Source organism: Mauremys mutica, unplaced genomic scaffold (genome assembly GCF_020497125.1).
Source record: "Mauremys mutica isolate MM-2020 ecotype Southern unplaced genomic scaffold, ASM2049712v1 001160F_np12_obj, whole genome shotgun sequence".
Taxonomy (NCBI): domain Eukaryota; kingdom Metazoa; phylum Chordata; order Testudines; family Geoemydidae; genus Mauremys; species Mauremys mutica.
This window is the reverse complement of record NW_025423130.1, coordinates 62,110-83,399: the sequence shown is the minus strand read 5'-3', so window position 1 is coordinate 83,399 and position 21,290 is coordinate 62,110. Positions and strand designations below refer to the sequence as shown.

General features: G+C 50.7%; 2 non-coding genes across 2 annotated transcripts; both read left to right on the top strand.

The window, feature by feature from the left end:
* Nucleotides 1-12,591: 12,591 nt before the first annotated feature.
* TRNAE-CUC lies at nucleotides 12,592-12,663 on the top strand. Its single transcript has one exon. It is a non-coding gene; the product is annotated as a tRNA-Glu (tRNA).
* A 3,940-nt stretch (nucleotides 12,664-16,603) lies between these two features.
* On the top strand, nucleotides 16,604-16,676 carry TRNAM-CAU. Its single transcript has one exon. It is a non-coding gene; the product is annotated as a tRNA-Met (tRNA).
* Nucleotides 16,677-21,290: the final 4,614 nt, after the last annotated feature.

The following is a 21,290-nucleotide window of genomic DNA, read 5'->3' as shown; positions in this document are numbered from 1 at the left end:
CCATGAATCAAGGAGACAAGACCCTCAGGTGGGCACCAGAGATGCAATGGGTTAGTACACAGAACTTATAGTAGCAGGGCTGAGTGGAGAGATGCTGAGGTTGTGAATTCAAACCTCACCTGCAGCACTAGTTTCCTTTAAGCAAATGGCTTCTGCCAATCATTTTGCCCTGCAGAAAATACAATTGCAGCTCAGAAGACACCAACGTCCCCTTGCTTTACAGAGAGCAGGGCAGATTCCACAGATCTCCCAGGCTCTGCTCTCCACCAGCCGCCTGTGTCAGGAGGGGTCGAGCAGAGCCCAGAGCACTGCCCCCGACTCCCCCTCAGTCTTTGCTCCCCAAACCACCTGTGTGCTCACCCTCTTCGCTGTGAGACTCAAACCCTGCCTGGCTTTCTGTATGTCAGTGTGGTTTTCGTCTGTCGTGTTGATGTGCATGTGGGTCCTGTGTGATTTTGGTGGATGCCTTGCATAGTTGTGTGTGTGTGTGTGTGTGTGTGTGTGTGTGTGTGTATGATTTTTGCATGAATATTGTTTTTTGCTTAGTATTCTTTTGGTATGTGGGTTTTGTGCTTTCTTGTTGTGGGCTTTTGCTGTATTTTTTGGTGTGGATTTGTTCTTTCTATGTTTTGTGTGGCTTTCCCTTATGTGTATATGGCTCTGTGTGCTGTGTGTGTTTGGTTTTTGTTATGTCTGTGTGGGCCTGTGCAGTGTGCGATTTTCTCCTTCTCTCTGTGTGTGTTTGTCTCTCTGTTTGTATCTTCATGTGTAAATTCACTGGAACTTTTCAAAATCTCCACAGCTTTGCCAATTTTCACCAGGAATTTTTCTCCATTAACAAATTCTCACTTGTTCCCTTCCAGTTGGTGACCATTGCCCCAGGGGCCTGTCAGTCTCAGGGTCTTGATTTCCCATTGACCCTTCCCCCTTCTGTTGGGACTGGGAACTAGCCAACCAAAAACCCCACTCAGTTTTAGTAAAGGGCCAACAGTCCCCTTACACAAGCCAGCCCCGTGAGAGTCAGTAATGTCTGGAGAAGACAGCACAACCTGGTCACATGGTGTAACGGGCAACACTCAGGACTCTAAATCTTGCAATCTGAGTTCAAATCTCAGTGGGACCTTGTGTTAACTGGTGGTAAAGATGTGGTGCTCAAAGTGGTTATTTGTCTCCAGCTATATAAGAGTGAGTCATTTCCCTCCTGCTGGGTGACTTCTTTCCCACTGGAGCAAGATCTCTGGTTGGGGTCTACAAGTGGCTCTGGTGGTTGGGTGTTTTTCACTGCTTCACCTGATGCCCACAAGTTTGGTGCTTGTGGCCACACTTTTCCTCTTGCTCACATGGCACTTGAAGAAAGCAGTGCCAGGGCCAGGCTTGATAGGCAGGAGGGAGGAAGAGTCCCAGGCTGGAGCCCAGCACACCTCTCCTCCTCTGGGCACTCTGCAGAGGGGAGAAGGGTCAGGCCAGCCAGCCCTTGTAAGATGGAGAAATCACCATCGAGGTTGACGGTATGGGGGCTGTGACATACAGAGAAACAGTTGTCGCGCCGGCAGAGGGCAGCAGAGCATGCCATGCACATGCACACACTTGCAAACATACATGAACACATGCATGAATCCAGCCACACACACACAATTGCTAATATACACAAACACCCGCACAAATCCAGCCAACACCAACACAAGCCTGGGAGCCAGGGGAGCAGAGCAGGCTGGGGCTGGGTCACTCCACTTCCCGCAGGAAGTAGCCAGCCCATGTCCCACGATGGCCTGGGGCCAGCCCCCTTCTGCTTCCCCCCATGCAGGCCTGGGGCCCCAGCCTGATCTGCTCTCCTGGCTCCCAAACTTGGGGGGGGGGGAACCGCCCCACAGCACTCGCCGGCGGCATGGCTGGGAGCCAGGGGAGTGGACCAGGCTGGGGCTGGGTCACTCCACTTACCATGCAGTGAGTGCAGGGGCGGGGGCCATGAGGAAGAGCCGGGCAGCCCCCCCTGCAGCAGCTCCCCACCCCAGCTCACCTCCACTCCGCCTTCTCCCCTGAGCACGCCGGCGCCGCTCCACTTCTCCCGCCTCCCAGGCTTGTGGTGCCAATCAGCTGTTTAGTGCTGCAAGCCTGGGAGGGGAGGAGAATCAGAGCAGGGGCGGCATGCTCAGGGGAGAAGACGGAGCAGAGGTGAGCTGGGACAGGGAGCGGTTCACCTGCACACCCCCACCCCCGTTACTTGCTGCGGGCAGCCCTCCCCCCGCACCTCCCCCAACCCCCTGCCCCAGCTCACCTCCACTCCCCCACCTCCCCTGAGTGCGATTTTTGGTGCCCCCAACCACTTGGCACACTAGGCGGCCGACTAGTTCGCCTAGTGGTTGCACCGGCCCTGGCCACTGCCTATCAGCAGGATTCCTCCTCCTCCTCCTCAGTGCGACTAAATCTCCTCACCTAGACAGCCGGTCCATCCACTGCACCCCAGTCCCCCATGCCTGAGCCTCCCTGCCAAAACCCTGCACCTGGCTCCAGAGAATTAAGTCTCACATCTCACTGGGAACTCGACTTCTTGTGCCCAGAGAGTCTCGGCCCCCCTTAGTAGCTGACCTGAGTAACACAGTGACTGTAAAAGCAGCAAAGAGTCGTGTGGCACTTTATAGACTAACAGACGTATTGGAGCATGAGCTTTCGTGGGTGAATCCCCCCTTCATTGGATGCGTCAGTGTCTGCCTTTTCCAAAGAAGTGCCTGGAGGGCCTTTTCTCACGTGGCCTAATGGATAAGGCGTCTGACTTCGGATCAGGCGATTGAGGGTTCGAGTCCCGTGGTGGTTGTGCTTGTGCAGTTTTACTTTTGTGCTGAAAGTCCTGCTCCCTTCAGGGCTGGAACCTCTTCTTGGCCGCTCAGGCCAATGCTCTGGCTTCAGCTAGAGCCCCGGGAAGGAGTTGGGGGTTGGGTGTCACAAAGGCTGGGACATGAGCCCCAGGTGCTTCCAGTCTTGCCTTTGCCATTCCTGACTTGCCACAGAAACTGGGCGGCTGTCCGGGTTAGCATGTGGAGCAGTTTCCATCTTCCAAGTGTGCGCCTGTCCCTGTGCTTGAGGGGGTTGCTACATAGCGCCTTGGGAGCCTGGGTGTTTCTCTGCTTGTCGCCAGCTTGGGAAAAGCCTCTTGGGGTAGAATCTCCTGCCCCAATGAAAAAGTGAGCACAGAGAGTGGGAACAGTAAGAGGCGCCACCAGGAGGGCTGGCCCTGCTTTCCTACTGTCTTCTGATGTTGGCCACAGAGCATCAGCAGCCGCCCCGCATGCTCCTCTGCGGGTGGCCTTCAGTGGGGGTTCGGCATGGCAGGGAGCAGCCTGGCTGGGTGTTTTTGTGTCTGTCTGAAGGCCGCACATAGGCATGGTCCTGCCCTCCTCTTGCCCTGCCCTCTGTTGCTTTTATGCCTTCCCTTGGAGCCGTCAGCACCAGCCGCCTCTGCTCTAGGTGCCCAGAGGAGGAGGTGCTGGGCTCTGTGACGAAGTGGGGGATTTTCTTAGGGTTTTCTGTGTTTTCCAGTGGGTTGCATGCACAGGGAGCGGGACTCAGTGTCCCCGGGTGTTACTGGTTTAACGAGGTGAGGGGAGAGGGAGTTTGTTGCTACAGAAGACCGGAGGGGGACTTGGGACCCCGGCTGATGGCCTGGAGGATGGAGACCCCAGCGACTGGTGACCTGGTGACCCGGAGACCCAGCTCAGGAGTCACAGCCAGTTCTGGCCAGTGAGAGGACAATGGGCTGCGGGGAGAGGACCCCGTGACCAACCTGTTCCAGCCAGAGGAGGGCAGAGAGGGGAGGAGGCCCAGGCAACCCTGTTTACCTGGAGAAAAGACAATGGACAGAGGTGGGGCTTGGGGCCGGGGATATCAGAGGCCCAGCTGGGAAGCAGGGGGCTCGGGGCTGGCGAGGGGAAGCAGGCAGAGCCCACCTGGCTGCAGGGGGACTGGGATGTGCTGGGCTGAGGGAGGCCAGGCCTGAGGCCCTGAGAGTTTCTTGTGCTGTGTTCAACTCTCAATAAACCCTCCTGTTTTATGCTGGCTGAGAGTCACTCCGGTCTAGAGAACAGGGGGCATCAACCCCTTCGGGGATGAGGAGGCCCAGGGGGTCCAGAGCGCGTGGACTCCCTGAGGGGGCCCACAGCGAGAGACAGACGTGCTAAGGCTCAGAGAGGTGCGGCTCTAGGAGGTGGAGGGGCCTGACCCCGAGAGAGAGTGGACCCCCGAGAAGGGCTGTCGCACTGAAAGGGGCACCCCCCATGGACCGCACGGGGCCAAGAGTGGGCACGATCTGTGAGTCCGTGACAGGCAGTGACATCACAAAGGCCTTTTGCAGGACCTCAGACTATTGGTCAAAGGTGGTGGGGAGGTGGTGACCTCACAGAGAGATGCTGACATCAGCCAGGCAGGACAGGGGCGAGGGGCCAGGGAAACCTCAGAGACCCCTGTGGCTTTGCTTCAGCAAGTCTCCTTCTCCAGGTCTCTCTTTGAGGACTGAGAGAGTATTCGGGTTCACGGACGTGAGCGCCAGGAGGAACCTCTTTCGAGTTTTCTCCTTCCCTTTTAGTGATTTTACTAGAAAACAGAAGTCCCTGTTTAGAAGGTAAGAGCCTCCTCGAGGGAAGGGGTGTCATGGGGGTGTCATAGTTTGGATGCCGGTGCCCCCCCATGTAAGGAAGTTCCCGCCACCCTGCTCTGTGTTCGCAGGGCGGGAGAGAGCAGCATCCACGGCAGTGATTTGCTCCTGGCTGCCGGAGCAGAGCAGCAGGCTCAGCTGTCAGAACTTCCCAGAGCGATGAAAGGGGAGGGGCCCATGGCTCTGTAGCAGGAATGCAGGGCAGGCGAGTTCACAGAGGGCATAGTGGGATACTGGAGGAGGCCAGTTATGGTGATATAATGAAAAGCAGCGTCTACACTGACACTCTGTCACTTTAAGTTTGCTGCAAAAAGCTCATCGACGTGGTTTTATTTGGTCACCAAAACAGGGCAGTTTTGTCACCAGATGTGGCATTGCAGTGCCAACCGAGGGAGCATAGTGTGTTTTTCACACACCTGAGCAATATAATTCTGCTGAAATAACTTTGTAGTGCAGACCTGGCCAAAGATTCTCTCTCTCTCTCTCTCTCTCACACACACACACACCTGCTCCTCTGCTTTGTGGGGCCCAGGTGGGGATGCAGGGAGTCAGGTGTGAGCAGATGCTGTACCTTAGTCACAGGCAAGCACCATGGTTTAGCTGGTTAAAGTACCTGTTTTGTAAACAGGAGATGCTGGGTTTAACTCCCAGTGGTGCCTTGTTGAGATGCTTTTAGAACACCTGGTATTGGCTACTGTCAGAAGACAAAATACAGAGCTAGATGGACCTTTGGTCTGGCCCAGTGTGGTTTTTCTTATGGTTTAAATTACCCTCACTGGCACTGATAATAGAGTTACTGAAAGTTTGGGAGTTAAGAGCTGATAGGTCAGTGGTCCAAGCCCCTTGCAGGTGACCCCCTCCCTCTGGGACAGGGACAGGTCTGAGCTATCGCACCAAATGCTGATTGTGGCTGCCAGAATCTGTGGCCAGCTCATTTAGTTTGCACCCAGGGTTGAGTCCTTGATTCACACATCAAGGATAACAACCCTTTGTTTCTCCTGCCCCAATAACAAGGAGACTGGGAATCCAACACCAGCCACAAGTGATCATTTCGGCAAGCAACCCAACCTATTTCCAACATACTGTAAAATCCACATGCAGACTCATACATGAAACCTTGCAAGAAAATCTTCCTGTGGGGGTCTGAAGCACCTGCTGCTGGAGGGAAGGAGGGAGCCGTGGGTTGGGATTGAGGAGCAGCGTGAGGAGGGGGGGCCTGTGGGTTGGGATTGAGGGGCACTGGGAATAGGGGGGGCCTGTGGGTTGGGATTGAGGGGCACTGGGAAGAGGAGGAGGCTGTGGGTTGGGACAGAGGAGAAGGGTGAAGAGGAGCAGGCTCTGGTTGGGAGTGAGGAGCAGTGAGCGTAGGAGGGACTGAGGGTTGGGATTGAGGGGCACTGGGAATAGGAGGGGACATGGGTTTAGGCTGAAGAGCATCTTCATTTGGGGATCCAGCAGGACAGGGGAAGGCAGCAGGCGATTCTAATTCCTTAGGGATATTCTGTGTGTTTGCGTGCAGGGAAGGAACATGCTCTATGCCCAGAGGCCTTTATTCCTCCAGCCTGCAAGGACAGAGTGGATGTCAAGGAGTTGTTCCTTCAATCCCCCCCACACAAAGGCCCTTCTTAGGAAAGGCAAAATCCCAAAGAGAAAGAGTAACACCAAAGAAGACTCCAGAAAGTCAGATTTTTACAATCATAGTGAGAAGTTTATCACCTGACCAGGGACTTGAACGCTGGACCCTCAGGTTAAAAGTCTGATGCTCTGCCAACTGAGCTAGCCAGGCTCACACACAAAAAATGCTACTTGGTGCAGAGGTGAAGCTAGTCAAGAAAAAGCAAGCAGGAAACAATTGGGGAAACCTGCTGCTCTCTCTCTCTTCCCAGCCCTGGCCTGGCCTGGTATTAGTGCAGGTTAAAAAGATGGGAAAATATTGGCATCTACCAGCATTTCATAGCTCTACAAGACTCAGGCACAATACAGAGGTGCCCATCTGCAAGTGCCGAATGGTTGGATTGGCTAATACAACCTGTAGATGTCCAGGGCACACTGGGATATCGAGCCAAGTGTCCATCACCATCATCATTTCGAAGGGATAATGATAATGATGGGAAGGTTCACAACTGACTCAGCAGTTGCATACAAAGGTGCACGTTTGGCAGTTACATTGGGAAATTCTGGCTCCTTCTCAGGCTCAGGTTGGCCACCCCGGTCTAGATGTAGAAGTTACAACATTTAAACTTGAAAGAGGGGCCAATTTCCCCATCATTTCATACCTTTACATCCAAACACGATGACTTTCTGAATGAACCCTCCTCGTTCAGCCAGAAGATCTTGGGGTGGTTGTAGGAGTCACTGGATAAAATTCTCTGGACTCTGTTCTGAATCAGGTCAGATCAGAGGTACCTAATGATCTAATCTGGCTGTAAAATCTATATATCAACACCAAATATGGTGTGAAATTAATCCTCAAAAACGGCTGTTCCCCACCCAGACCCCAGCAAGGGGCTCTCCAAGGAAGGGGGCTGTTGAGGAAGGAAAGAAGAAAGATGTTCTCTCCCTGGAGGGACTGGGCTCTGCGCTTTGGACAGAAAGGAGGGGAAGGAAATGGTCACACGATGGCAGCAGAACCTAAGAAATGAAACACAACAGGCTTCTGAGCACGTTGCTTCTGAACAGTGAATGAACCTGACTCCGGTATCATGAAAAGCCAAAAAGCCGTTTCTTTCTATGCCCGGGAGAAAAGAGTTCCAATCATTCCTGCCTGTTTACTTTTGAATTATTTTACATTATAAAGAAAATTGTAACAAAATTAGTCTGAACTTGAGCTGCCTGTTATTAAAAGCTGGTTTCCCAATTCAGTTCCAACTGCCCTGCTAGAAACACCCCCAGGTCCCTGCTCACCCCAGGAATAGGAAAAAGAGAAACCTCCACTGGGCACTGCCCTTGGCTCCAGGCTGCTGTCCTGGGGTGCGGGTGGGGACTGATTGTTTCCTGCTGAGGAGGGAGCCAGTAGAGGCCTCTGATGCTCTGCTCCTAGCATCTGCCCGGCCCAGGCTGTCCTCTGCCTCAGCTGCTGCTCACGGCCTGCTCTAGAGTCAAACACGCAGGGCCCCCAGGGGAACAGAGGCTGGGACAGGGCAGCTTTGAACTGGGAAGATATTGGGAGTTCTCATTCCCTGAGAACTGGCCTGGCTCCCATCTCAACAGCAAACAAATCAATTCCACGTCCCCTCCCCAGAAAAACCAGCTTGGAGTCAAGGGCAGCAGGGAACGATTCCCTGCAGTTCCCACCGAGGCAGGAGAGAATCCAGGGTGTTTCTAGCAGAGCTTATGGAACTGACGTGGGGAAACCAGCCTTTAATAACAGGCAGTTCCAGTTTAAGCTAAGTGTTTTTAACAATTTTTACAACATTAAATAACCCTTCAATCGTAGTGTCACCATCCATAAAATTGCTTCAGCCTTACAGGTTCCCAAGTGCAAAACTAAACATCTCTTCAAATCCAAGGGAGTGGAGATCAGTCAGTGTTGAGAGTCATCCCACATAAAAGAACCATGTTGTGGTACATACTGGCCCCATCATGTGGCCATCGCCTTTCCCTCCTCTCTGTTAAAACTTTTAGTATTTTGCACAGAAACCTTCTTCCCTCAGGAGACACTTGGGAACCAGGGCTGCTAGCCAGACAAAAACTTTTAAGAGGAGGATCAAAAAATGATCTCCCCTCTTCAGTTCAGTGACAGCCTGAAATGTTACTTGTCCCGGCAGAGCTGGAGGATTGAAAGCAGATACATCAAAGTCCTGTGTAGCTAGCAGGAATGAACATAAACACTCCCTGGTATCTGAAGAGATGTTTAGTTTTACCCTTGGTAAACTACAAGACTAAAGGGAAAGGCAGTGGTGCCAAATATATAGAGTGAAACACAAAACAATCGTCATAGTTATGCCCATAGTGACTGCAAAATCTTTCTATATACTTATTATTATTTTCTCTGGTGTCTAGAGATTGACCAAGAAATTTGGCTCTTGATAAAATAATCAACTACCCCTGGTTAATGCAATGGACTAGAAATTGACTGGGGTCTCTCCACGCAGGTTGAAATCCTGACAGCTACAGATGCATTAGTGTATTGTCATTACTGTTGTCTTAGTGCCTGAGCATCCACAGAGCCAAATCTGGTCTCACTCTGAGGCTGTCTACACTTAAAATGCTGCTCTAGCACTGTGGAGAAGACAGTTGCTACAGTGAGGGGAGGGGTTTTCAATCCCTGTAATAGCTACATTCACAGAACAATCTTTCCTTTCATTTAGCACTATCTAACCACGGCTTAGGTCAGCTTAATTATACTGGTTCTGGGGTTTTTCACACCCTGAAAGACGTACTTGTTAGAGGGTTTATCCCATCACCCTCCCATTTCCTGGTCCTTCTCGCGTGACCAGAGAGCAGCAATGCACGAAGCTCAAAGGTGCAAACAATTCAGTGTTTATTGGGGTAAACTTCCAGCAAGCAATGATTCCAATTTCCTTCCTCAGTATCCCCCTTCCCAGCTCTGACACCACAGAGCCTTGCCTGTGTCCCTGTTCCCCTTCGCTGTTCCTATTCCCCCCCTTAGCAAAACATAATTCTAATTCCTCTACCCTCATTCCCCCCATTACTTCCTGATTGACTGCAGACTATATAATAAAACTGGAGTTCTGCTTAGCTATGCCTTAACCAATCATTTCACTGAAATGTAATTTACCAATCCTAACATATTATAAAAACGATTATCTAACCAATTATACCCCACCACCTTAATTGGTTTACACCCAACAATTTAATTATACAGCAGACAGAAAGAATCACAGCACCAGACAGAGATTATACAGACAAGCAATAGGAAAGTGGGGACTACAGTGATAGAACAACACAGAAATGAGGATTTCACACCCCAGCTGTTGGTAAGTGAGTTGTTCCCAGACAGGATGCTATCATGGTAGAGGTTGTGGGTGCTGGTTGCTTAACTGTCTGGCCCACAGGGCAGGATTTTGAGGTTCACCATTACTTTCTCAGAATGCCAGCACCCATCTTTTGTTCACTTAAAATGCGAGCAGGGAGATTCCAACACCACAGAACTCATGGAGCTCCAGGAAACGTGTAACTTTAGGTCCGGGTGACTGTGTCTAAAAATCAGCTGTGCTGTAGAACGTCTCTAGGAGTTGAAAGAGATGTGCCGTCTCGACCGCCCTAAAGAGTTCATCAACTATTAATGAAAACTAGGGTTCATAAATCAGATTATTTGTAGTATCAGGATGGTGGACTGATCTAAAGTACTAGTTATAAGACTCATTTTTTTACAATCCCTTCGGTGTTCTGGTCTCTGCATAGAAATGTGGTTTCACATCCCACTCCTGACATTTTACCATTTAATTCTATCTGGAGAAAATGGCCTCACTTCAATCTCCTTTGGAACAATAGAACCCCATTTGTTTAGCTTTGCTATTCTAGTAGTTGTGAGAGAAGCTCCAAACCAGGGGGAAACAGGGCCTGTTCTCTCGACTGATCACTTTTTTTCTTCCTTCATTCCAAGCCATTTTCTCAGATACGTCCGTATTTCCCACACTTTTATGAAACTTTAGGGTCATCACTTAATTGCCACACAACTGTACTTATGAAGTGAAGTGAAACACAACATTTTTTGGATATTCTTGCAGAAGAGTTTTGCTTTCTGACCTGGAATTGAACAGGGGCTGCCCGAGGGGGACAATGCTGCTCCCTTTTCTTCACTCATTCAAAAAACATAAGTTCTTGGTGCCCTTTGTTTCCCTGTTCTTCAAACACCTGTCGGGGGTGGCCTAGGGAGACTTGGCCCTGACTCTCGGGGTCCTTCCCTGCCCTACCTTTCTATATGATTCTGTTGTGTGGGTTTGTGCTGTGTCGCTGTTCCACGCTGAGCTGTTTTGCACAGTGTCACTTTGCACTCTGATGCATTGCTTCATGTTGTATGGTCTTTGCACTGGCTTGTGTTGCGTTGGTTTGAGCTGAGCTCTTTTGCAGTGTGTCATTTTGCCCCATGGGGCAGTTCAATTGCATGGCGCTGAATTGTCGGGCTTTGCACTCCTACGTATTGTCACTTTGTGCTGTGGAATGTCAGTTCATGCTGAATTGTTAGATGTTAGATTGGGGTGTTTCCACTTTTGTTGTTGTTTATATTATATTGCGATGGCATCGAATTATAGAGCTGTACGGCTGCAAGGGCCCTGGAGAGGTCATGAAATCCAGCCCTCTCTGCTGAGGCAGGGCCAAGCAGAGACGATGCGTCAGGGCCATGTGGGATCAAGTGCCCACAGCAGCCGGCCCAGGCAGGGAGCAGAAGGAGGGAACCAGAGCCAGAGCAGGTTGTCTATGGGACCAAGTATATGGAGAGTATCCTTGACAGAGGTTTGGTCAACCTGTTCTTAAAAACCTCCGAGGACAGAGACTCCACAGACTCCCTTGGGAGCCTATTCCAGAGCTTAACTACACTCAGAGTTAGAAAGCTGTTCCCAACATCTAACGTGAATCTCCCTGGCTGCAGATTAAGCCCATTACTTCTTGTCCTACTGTCAGTGGACATGGAGAACAATTAATCATTGTCCTATTTATAAAGACCAAACTTTTCTCTCTGCAGTCATCCATTAAATGGTTATTATCCCCACTTCTTGCCTGGGGTAGAATGGAAGAGGAGAAAATTATATTTGTTCTTACTTCATGTTTTACTGAAGCTCAGAGAGGAAGGAACCTGATCTGCCTTAGATTGTAGAGCGGACAGAGAATTTATTTCATTTTGGGCTGTGACTATAAGCATAAGAGTGACACCTAAGAGCTGTTGCTGCTTCCCCAATATGGAGCTTAAACTTATGCTGGTAGGATTAAGAGTCTCATGCTCTACCAACTGGGCTGGCCGGATTTGAAGTCAGTAAAGTGCCCAGTCGCAGTGTAGAAGGAGCCCTGAGGGCATTTATTTGCGGAGCTGAGGTTCCCTGTCTGACATTTGCCTTCTTTCCTGGTTCATTATGTCTCCAGCGAGAAAACCGGAGCTGTCACAAAGCTGGTTAGATGCTGCTCTCTAGCCCAGAGAGCTGGGGTTGATTTAACATGCTGTCGCCATCAGCTGGTCAGAGTAACCAGCGGGGAGGGTGGAATTTAGGATTCTCCCACCAGTGGGAGGTGCTGTTGGACTCATCTAGTGGGGGAGAGTCTGAAAAAGCTTCTCAGCTCCCAGAGAAGGGGTAGACAAGCCAGTTCCCCACACACACACATTTTCACAGGGAATCAGGTCCCCTGAGGAAAAACTTAAAAGAAGCCTGGCCCAGGAGTGTCAGAGAAGGGAATCACTGTTTGCCTTAAGAGGTGGGTGAGGGAAACCTGCAGGTCCGTAGATCCCTCCATCATCTGATAGAACCATTTGTGGGGAAGGTCTGGGGAAGCCGAGGAGGACAAGGAGACGGGAAAAGGGCTTGCAGCTGTTGTGCAATCCCCATGCTCCCAGCAGAAGGGTCCGGGGGGCTCCGTGCTCAGAACTCACAAGATGGCAAAGCTCAGAGCCCTGTTACACGGAGTCAGAATGTGATCAGCTCACACCCAGGGGGAGCAACACCCCTTCCTTGGTCTCTATGCCAGAGCTCCTATCAGCTCAGTGTCCTTCCCGCAAGAGCGGGCTGCTGAGAGGGTTGCGATGGGGTAAATGAAGGCAGAGGAGGATTGTTCCTCATGTGGTTTTTTTGTGTGTCTCTGTGATCCTGCTGGAGGAAGCATCATTTGAGTTTGTTTCAGTGACTTGGGTTGGGCTGAGGTTGTGACCCTGAGCACAGGGGTTCTCTGCTCTTAGCCCCTCAGGGAGTGGACAGTGGAACAGTTTCAGAAAGTGGCTAGAAAGTAGCCTAAGAAAGTGTAGCATAAGTGAGAAGAACAACACCGTCATCACCTCCCTGATGGTCTAGTGGTTAGGATTTGGCACTCTCACTGCTAAGGCCTGGGTTCAATTCCCAGCCAGGGAAAAGTAGCTTTAAACCAGAAAAGCTTCAATTATTCTTCACTTGCAATGTAAACAAATCCATTTATTTTCCAGATTCCGCCATCTTCCCAGCGTCTTCATGGCAGGGCTGGCTCCAGGCACCAGCGCAGCAAGCAGGTCCCTGGGGTGGTCAATGGAAAGGGGAGGCTTCAGCGGCAATTCGGCCCTCTCAGTCCCTCTCAGAGGGAAGGAATTGCCACCAAAAGCAGCAGAGGTAGAGCTGCCATTGATTGCAGCTTTTTTATTTATTTTTTCCGCTTGGGGTGCCAAAAACGCTGGATCAGGCCCTGCTCCATGGAAGACAATTTGTTAAATCCCAGATGAGTGCAGTTCTATCAGTTCTCAGCCTGAGTCCTTAGGTCTTAATCCTGAGGCTATTGTCCCACCATGGGGCCATTTCCCGCCTCTCTTTCCTAGGGAAGCACAATTTTCCTTGCACAGACACAGGAACAGCAAGATCTTTCTCTGTCCCTTGTGCAAAGCAGGGGCCAAATTCCATGGAAACAATGGACAAGCAGGGGGCCCTGGGCACATCCAGCCCTGGCCGTGAGATGTTCCCTCCCCTCTTTCTTTATGCCCCTGTTGTTATTTCATGGATTGTCTGGGATGGGGGGAAAAGCTGAGTTCACTCCAGGTGGAGGGGAAAAAGGACCCTGAAAATCTCAGGCCCCAACCCCTGCTACCAGGATCACCGAGGTGCTGGGAATCTGCATGGGAAAGGGACTGTGTGAATAGTCAAGGTGGGGAATGAATAACAATCTACAACTAGATCCACCTCATTAATCACTGACACAGGCTAATCCTGCCGCCGATAGAAGGGAAACTGGGAGAAATTCTTTGCTGCTCAGCCATGGAAACAGTGACCCAATTGCACCGCAGTGAATGTGCTGGGGAAAGCTGGACTTTACAGGCAGGTGGAAAAAGCAGATCCTAGAAACACCTGGAGCTCCCCACAGCACTGCTGCCACCAGGGTCAGGTGTTGAGCAACTCACAGTGCCCCCTCCCCTCACCTTCCAGCAGGGGGTGGCAGCACCCCTCACCCAATGCAGGGGAGAGGCCTGATTGTATCTCTGCACCCTGAGTCCAGGGCACCCACTCTCTCTGCCCCACACATCGAATCTGGCCCTGCTGCAAAGTGACCCTAAGAACCAGCAATCTCCAGGACAGCAGGTTTGGCCCTCAGAGCAGGGAATGTGTCCCCCATGCTGCTCTTAGGCCACTGGGTGCTCTGGAAACAAGAGGGCTCTGAGTGTAACCCAGGGGTCAGCAACCTTTCAGAAGTGCTGTGCCGAGTCTTCATTTATTCACTGTAATTCAAGGTTCCGCATACCAGTAATACATTTTAATGTTTTTAGAAGGTCTCTTTCTATAAGTCTATAATATATAACCAACTATTGTTGTATGTAAAGTAAATAAGGTCTTTTAAAATGTTTAAGAAGCTTCATTTAAAATTAAATTAAAATGCAGAGCCCCCAAGACTGGTGGCCAGGACCTGGGCAGTGTGAGTGCCACTGAAAATCAGCTCATGGGCCACCTTCGGCACACGTGCCATAGGTTGCCTACCCCGCAGGAGTTTCAATCCTGTTCAGTAAGGGGCAAGTGCCAATTGCATGGAAGGTCTTGGGGTGGTTTCTGCTCCTAAGTCACCTTGGTACATGTAAGATTCCCACCCGCTGTGCTGCTTGGGACAAGGGCAGATGAGAAGGGCGAATCCTCCAGCACTGGAGGGAAAGGTCCCATCTGCACAGACTGAGAGGCCAGGAAACAGAGGGGCAGTCAGTGCTCAGAGAGGAGAGAGGTCAGTGATTTACACCCACCAGGGGACACTGTCTTTTTGAGGCGAGTGCAGCTTGCTTGGGATGGTGCTGACAATGGGTAGAAAAAAATGCTGGAGTCAATGACTGATGAGACCACAGAAGGGGAAGGGGAATGGCAGCCCCACAGAAGGTCCTGGGTGCTCAGATGCCCCAGTTATTGCACCCTGGCCTGTCACAGAGAGAGAAAAGACCCAGCGGGACCCAGCCCCCCTACAGTGATCCCATGGACAAGAACCTGGCTGGGAGTGGGGTGAAGGTTCCCTCTGGGCAAAGGGGAGCTGAAATCCCTCAGTGTCCTGGAATTTAAGCAATGGAAGCTTCAAACCCTGCACAGGTGTGGGCTGAGGTGCATCAGCTGAAGGTTGGGCTGGACGGGGCGGCAGGTTTGTACAATTTTTGGTGGTGCCCAGAATGGGACCAAGTCCTGCCCCCACACACACACACACACCTGCCTAAGGCTCTGGGAGGGAGTTTGGGTGTGGGAGGGAGAGGGGCTGGGCTCTGGGAGAGTTTGGGTGCAGGGTCTGGACTCAGTCAGGGGGTTGTGCTGCAGGAGGGTGTGCAGGGGGCAAGCTCTTGGAGGGAGTTTGGGTGCAGGTGTGGGGTCTGGGTTGGGGGTGCAGGAGAGGGTGAGGGGTGCAGCATTTACCTCGGGCATCTCCCAAAAGCAACCTGCAACCTCCTCTGGCAGCAGCCCCTAAGCGGGAGGGCCAGGGGTGTCTCTGTGCATGGCTGCCCGCAGACTTCACCCTTGCAGCTCCTATTGCCACAGTTGGCAGAGTTGGCACTCAGGGCGGGGCAGCGCACGGAGACCTCCCCCACACCAGGGACGTGCCAGCCATTTCCGGGAGTGGTGTGCCACATGGAGTGAGGGCGGGCAGGAAACTGCCTTAGTCCCCTTGTGCTGCTGCTGGTGGTGGCGGGGGTCCCCGGGCCCTTTTAAATTGCCCAAGGGTGGCAGGCAGCACTGAGGGGGACACTCCCAAGGGCCTAACGTTGCTTTGCACAACGATAAATCTTGGAACAGGACAGAAATGAAATGGCAGCAGAACCTAAGGAATTAAAAGCCTCCGGATTCTTGTGTGTGCACTGAGTCTGAACGGAAACTGTAATTTGACTCACTTTGTGTCTGCGGCTGGTAAAATATCAAGGCAAAATCATTCCAGTGATTGTGACCCTGGGATTGAGGAGGTTTTGGTCTTATTAAAATGTAACTAGCATGTTACACTTGTGTTTTTAAAGGTGGCTTCCCCAAGCAATCCCAAGTTGTTCTTCCCACAGCTGGCTGATGGGGGGCAGCAGGGGATCTCCCCAATCTGGGGGAATCTCTCTGGGCCCCACTGTTAATTCTCCATCCTTTCTCCCCCTAACCATGCCCACCCCCCATTATCAATGTTTTGGAGCAACGCCTCCCGCCCTCCCTCCCTTTATGGGATACAGACTCTGTGACAGAGACTGACTGGGGCTCCTCTCTACACGGCCCCAATGGGGAAGGAAAGAGACTGGAGGGAGGGGGAGAAGACGAGCAGAAGGAGTCAAATGGGGCTAAATCAAAACAGAGGAGATTTTCTTTCTGTCAAAATGTCCTGGAGTCTCATGGCTGAAAAGCCGCATCTTGAGTTAGGTTTGATGCATCAGCCTTTCAATTACCAGGCAAAGGTGTGAATCACAGAGACTGATAACTGCCTGCTTCCCAGCTTTGCCAAACAAGCACCTGCACTGGTGCAACTGGTTAGCGCAGAGTGGGCTACTGCTGGGGTTATGAATTCAAGCCTTATTTGGAGCACTGGTTTTTATTACCTGTGTAGTTTCCCCAACTTGCTTTGCTTAATTTGCATGGAAAGTGCCCTACTAGGAAAAAGAGAGTAAGCTCTAAAATGTGGAAGTAGGTGCATAGCTTGGAAACATCCCCCCTGTGCTGCCATTAGTTCCAGTAGATTGTTCACTGGCAGCATGAATTGATTTCTTTGCTGCTGTGAAAGCTGCCAGGAAAAGTCTCTGGTCACCAGAGCTCCCTGCTTCTTCCAGCACATCTCTGGCTCCTTCCCTGCCCCAGTCACTGCTGTAGGAGGGTCCTATATACACTGAGCCTCAAACTTTTCCAAACCTTCTTAGCACAGTTGGCAGCGTGTCAGTCTCATAATCTGAAGGTCCTGAGTTCAAGCCTCAGAGAAGGTAATGGGTTTAGCTCCCTGCTTCAGATTTTCTACAGGAAATCAGAGAAAAGAAACTAGAGGAAAGTGGTTTCTAGACACCCTACCACCCATCTCACACACACACACAGAGACTTTTCCAAGGCATTTTCTTTTCCTTCTCTATGGACCTTGTATTTTTCACAGAGCAAAATAAAACAAAAACATGCAAGTCCAAGCCTAATACAGTATGAAACTCAATACAGATCAAATCTCACCCTCAGAGATCTTCCAATAAGCTTCTTTTGCAGACTAGACTTATTTTATGTCTGGGCCCAATCTTTTCACCTCGTATAGTCCGTGTTCCAGCTTAGGTGGTAGCTAGGGGATGTCTCATGACTGCAGCCATGTTTGTTCAGTTCCACCCCCTTATACAGCTTTGGTACAAGGCAGGAATTCTTTGTCTCTCTCCTGAGGAAGAGCCCCAGGTTTAAGATGGATTCCTGTACCAGGTGACATGGTCACATATCTGTGAGACCCCCAAGCCTTCATTCTTCCTGGCCTGACTCACAGATGGTGCAGGACAGAGCCATCTCCAGTCAGTTGTCCTGGTTAATGGGAGCCATCAAGAGTCCAAACCACTATTAATGGACCACACTTTGCATCATTACAACAGGACCTCAGAGGTATAGTTCATATTTCTAGTTTCAGATCCAAGAATGATCGGTTCATACAAATAGGATGAACACACACAGTAGATTATAAGCTTTGTAATGATACCTTACAAGAGACCTTTTGCATGAAGCATAGTCCAGTCACTTTATATTCACACTCATTAGCATATTTTCATAAAACCCTATGGACTGCAACGTCACAGCTGGGAAAAGGTTTTACTGCAGCACCTGGGAGCAGTTGAGTTTCATGTTCAGGCTGTGGTATGAGTTCCTCCAGGTTTCTTGTAAACACGCAGGGACCTTCGCGGATGCTCTCAATACAGGAATGGCCCAGACATGATAAAGTGATGGGGATTGCATTTTCCTTTTTTATTTTTGTATTTCCAATGACATTTCTGTTTGTGATTTCGTTTTGCTTTGTATAACCGTGTTTTCTCCTGGATTTGATAGTTAACTAAAAAAAGAATAAGACCTCAGGGCGCCGGATGGAGGAGCAGGCTGGGGCTAGGACTGCTAAGAGAGGGAGAGTAGCAGGTTTTCTGTATTGTTTCCTGCCCTCATTTTCATGACTAGGTTCTCTTCTGGATGAAATTTGCTTTGCTTACATGTGAGCCTGGCTAGCTCAGTGGGTAGAGCATCAGACTTTTAATCTGAGTGTCCAGGGTTCAAGTCCTTGGTCAGGTGAAGTGGGAACTATTCCCCTCAACATGAAAGAAGGTGTTTCTGCAGCATGTTATTTGACCTTTTTTCCCCAGGACTTGGCTTTTCACTAGGAAGGGCCTGGGACTGAAGGGGCAACTTCCTCACATGCCCACTGGCCTCTCAGTCTCGATTAAGAATGCTTCAGCTCCCAGAGGCCTAACTGCTGCAGGCCAACTTGGTGAGCAAATGCAGGGCTGCCCCCACAGGGTCATCCACACCAGAGCTCAGCAGAGGTCTGGGGGTTCCCTATTGTCCCCATGGTGTAAGGGCCAGCACTCGGGACTTTGAATCCTGCAATCTGAGCTGAAGTCTCGGTGGGATCTGAGGACAATTCCTGTGCCACAAACCCTGCTGGGTCTTCCAAGGCTCTGTCTTGCTTTCTCCAATGCCATGAACGCTTGTCTTTTGCCCGCTAGCTGTTGTGACTTGAGCACAAGAGGGGACGTTTCATCCAGAAGCCTGGCCGTGCCTGGAGTCCTGTAGGTAGGGATGCGAGCTCCATTTCCTTTGAGTCCTGAAGCTGGGCTGCAGCCTGGCCTAGGAGGCAGCCCTATTGGTTGACCTACTGGCCCAAAGTCACTTGGGCGGTGTTGTCTTTCCCCAGGGATGCTGAAGGGCCTAAGGGAGGGAGGCTCAATACACCCCCCTATCAGTCAGGGCGGAAGAGGAGGGCTACAAGAGTTTGCAGGTTGATGGCTGGGCCTCCTAGCGTTCGGTTGGGGACGAGGTGGGGAATGCGAACTGGGAGAAATGGTTGCTGGCCTGTGAGGAATGGCTCAGCCGGTGGCGGAAGGGGACCTTGTCATTAACCTCAGCCATGTGTTTCCCCCTGCTCCACGAATGCTGCTGAGACCGAACACGATGGCCTTCCACTTTTTGTGGGGCCATAGGATGTCCCTACCTAGTCAGGAGAAGTGTGGCTTTTCTGCTGTATTAGAAATGGTGGTTGGGCCTGGTGGGCTTTGAAGCCTTGTACGGCTCTACTTTTTTGTTTTTCAATTTTCAGTGGGTGGCTGAGCTGGAGGGCAGGTCAGGCCCGAGGGGAATGATGGGACAACCATAAAGAACCCAACTGACTCTTCCGATATGGCCATATTTTTTTTTACCCCACTGGGTGCAGCACCGGATATGGGATGGCCGATAGTGGCGGAAGGGGGAGGAGATTAGGAAGGCCTCCCCCCCCGCATGTTCTTCTATTCCCACCTTACATCCTACAGGATTTTCAGTGGGTGGCTAAGTGGAAGGTACTTCCAGGATGGCTTCATCCGCAACAGTGGCCGCCCTCACAGCAGTGGCAGCCACAGCAGCAAGCCCCCCCCCCCACACTTCGGCTCAGTCTGAACAGAGGTCAATGTACCACTGGGTGAGACAGGCCAATTTTAGGGAGCTTCCTCTGAAGGTGAGCAACTGTTCCCAGAAATAACTCACAAGAGCTTTAAAGTATTTGCAAATGTGCACGGCTGGCATGTGCAGAGCAAAGGCTGCCCGGGGCACTGTGTCAGGCTCTGGCACCGCTTGAGACAATGGACCATCTTCAGCCACCAGGCGACCCAGGATATAAGGCAGGAATGGGGTGAGGAAGCAAGTCAAGCTGAGCAAGGCAGGCAAAAATTAATCTCACCTTCGTGGGCGCTCGCAATGATACCCTTTTTGTGTGCCAGGGCTGACAAAAACCTCCCAGACAGGCCAAAAAAGCAGCAGGGGTATTCTATCTGCTACCCAAGATCCATAAACCTGGAAATCCTGGATGCCCCATCATTTCAGGCAATGGCACACTGACAGCAGGATTGTCTGGCTGTGTAGACTCCCTCCTCAGGCACTATGCTACCAGCACTCCCAGCTATCTTCGAGACACCACTGACTTCCTGAGGAAACTACAATCCATTGGTGATCTTCCAGAAAACACCATCCTGGCCACTATGGAGGTGGAAGGCCTCTACACCAACGTTCCACACAAAGATGGACTACAAGCCATCAGGAACAGTATCCCCGATAATGTCATGGCAAACCTGGTGGCTGAACTTTGTGACTTTGTCCTCACCCATAACTATTTCACATTTGGGGACAATGTATACCTTCAAGTCAGCGGCACTGCTATGGGTACCCGCATGGCCCCACAGTATGCCAACATTTTTATGGCTGACTTAGAACAATGCTTCCTCAGCTCTCATCCTCTAATGACCCTGCTCTACTTGCGCTACACTGATGACATCTTCATCATCTGGACCCATGGAAAAGAAAACCCTTGAGGAATTCCACCATGATTTCAACAATTTCCATCCCACCATCAACCTCAGCCTGGACCAGTCCACACCAGAGATCCACTTCCTGGACACTACTGTGCTAATAAGCGATGGTCATATAAACACCACCCTATACCAGAAACATACTGACCACTATACTTACCTACATGCCTCCAGCTTTCATCCAGACCACATCACACAATCCATTGTCTACAGCCAAGCTCTAAGATACAACCACATATGCGCCAACCCCTCAGACAGAGACAAACACCTACAAGATCTCTATCGAGCGTTCTTACAAGTACAGTACCCACCTACTGAAGTGAAGAAACAGATTGACAGAGCCAGAAGAGTACCCAGAAGTCACTTACTACAGGACAGGACCAACAAAGAAAGGAACATAACCCACTAGCCATCACCTTCAGCCCCCAATTGAAACCTCTCCAGTGCATCATCAAGGATCTACAACCTATCCTGAAGGACGATCCATCACTCTCACAGATCTTGGGAGAACAGGCCTGTCCTTGCTTACAGACAGCCCCCCAACCTGAAGCAAATACTTACCAGCAACCACACAACAAAAACATTAACCCAGGAACCTATCCTTGCAACAAAGCCTGTTGCCAACTCTGTCCACATATCTATTCAGGGGACACCATCATAGGACCTAATCACGTCAGCCACACTATCAGAGGCTCGTTCACCTGCACATCTACCAATGTGATATATGCTATTATGTGCCAGCAATGTCCCTCTGCCATGTACATTGGCCATACTGGACAGTCTCCACATGAAATAATAAATGGACACAAATCACATGTCAAGAATTATAACATTAAAAACCAGTCAGAGAACACTTCAATCTCCCTGGTCACTCGATTACAGACCTACAAGTCGCAATATTACAACAAAAAACCTTCAACAACAGACTCCCACGAGAAACTGCTGAATTTGAATTAATTTGCAAAGTGGACACCATTAAATTAGGCTTGAATAAAGACTGGGAGTGGATGGGTCATTACACAAAGTCAAACTATTTCC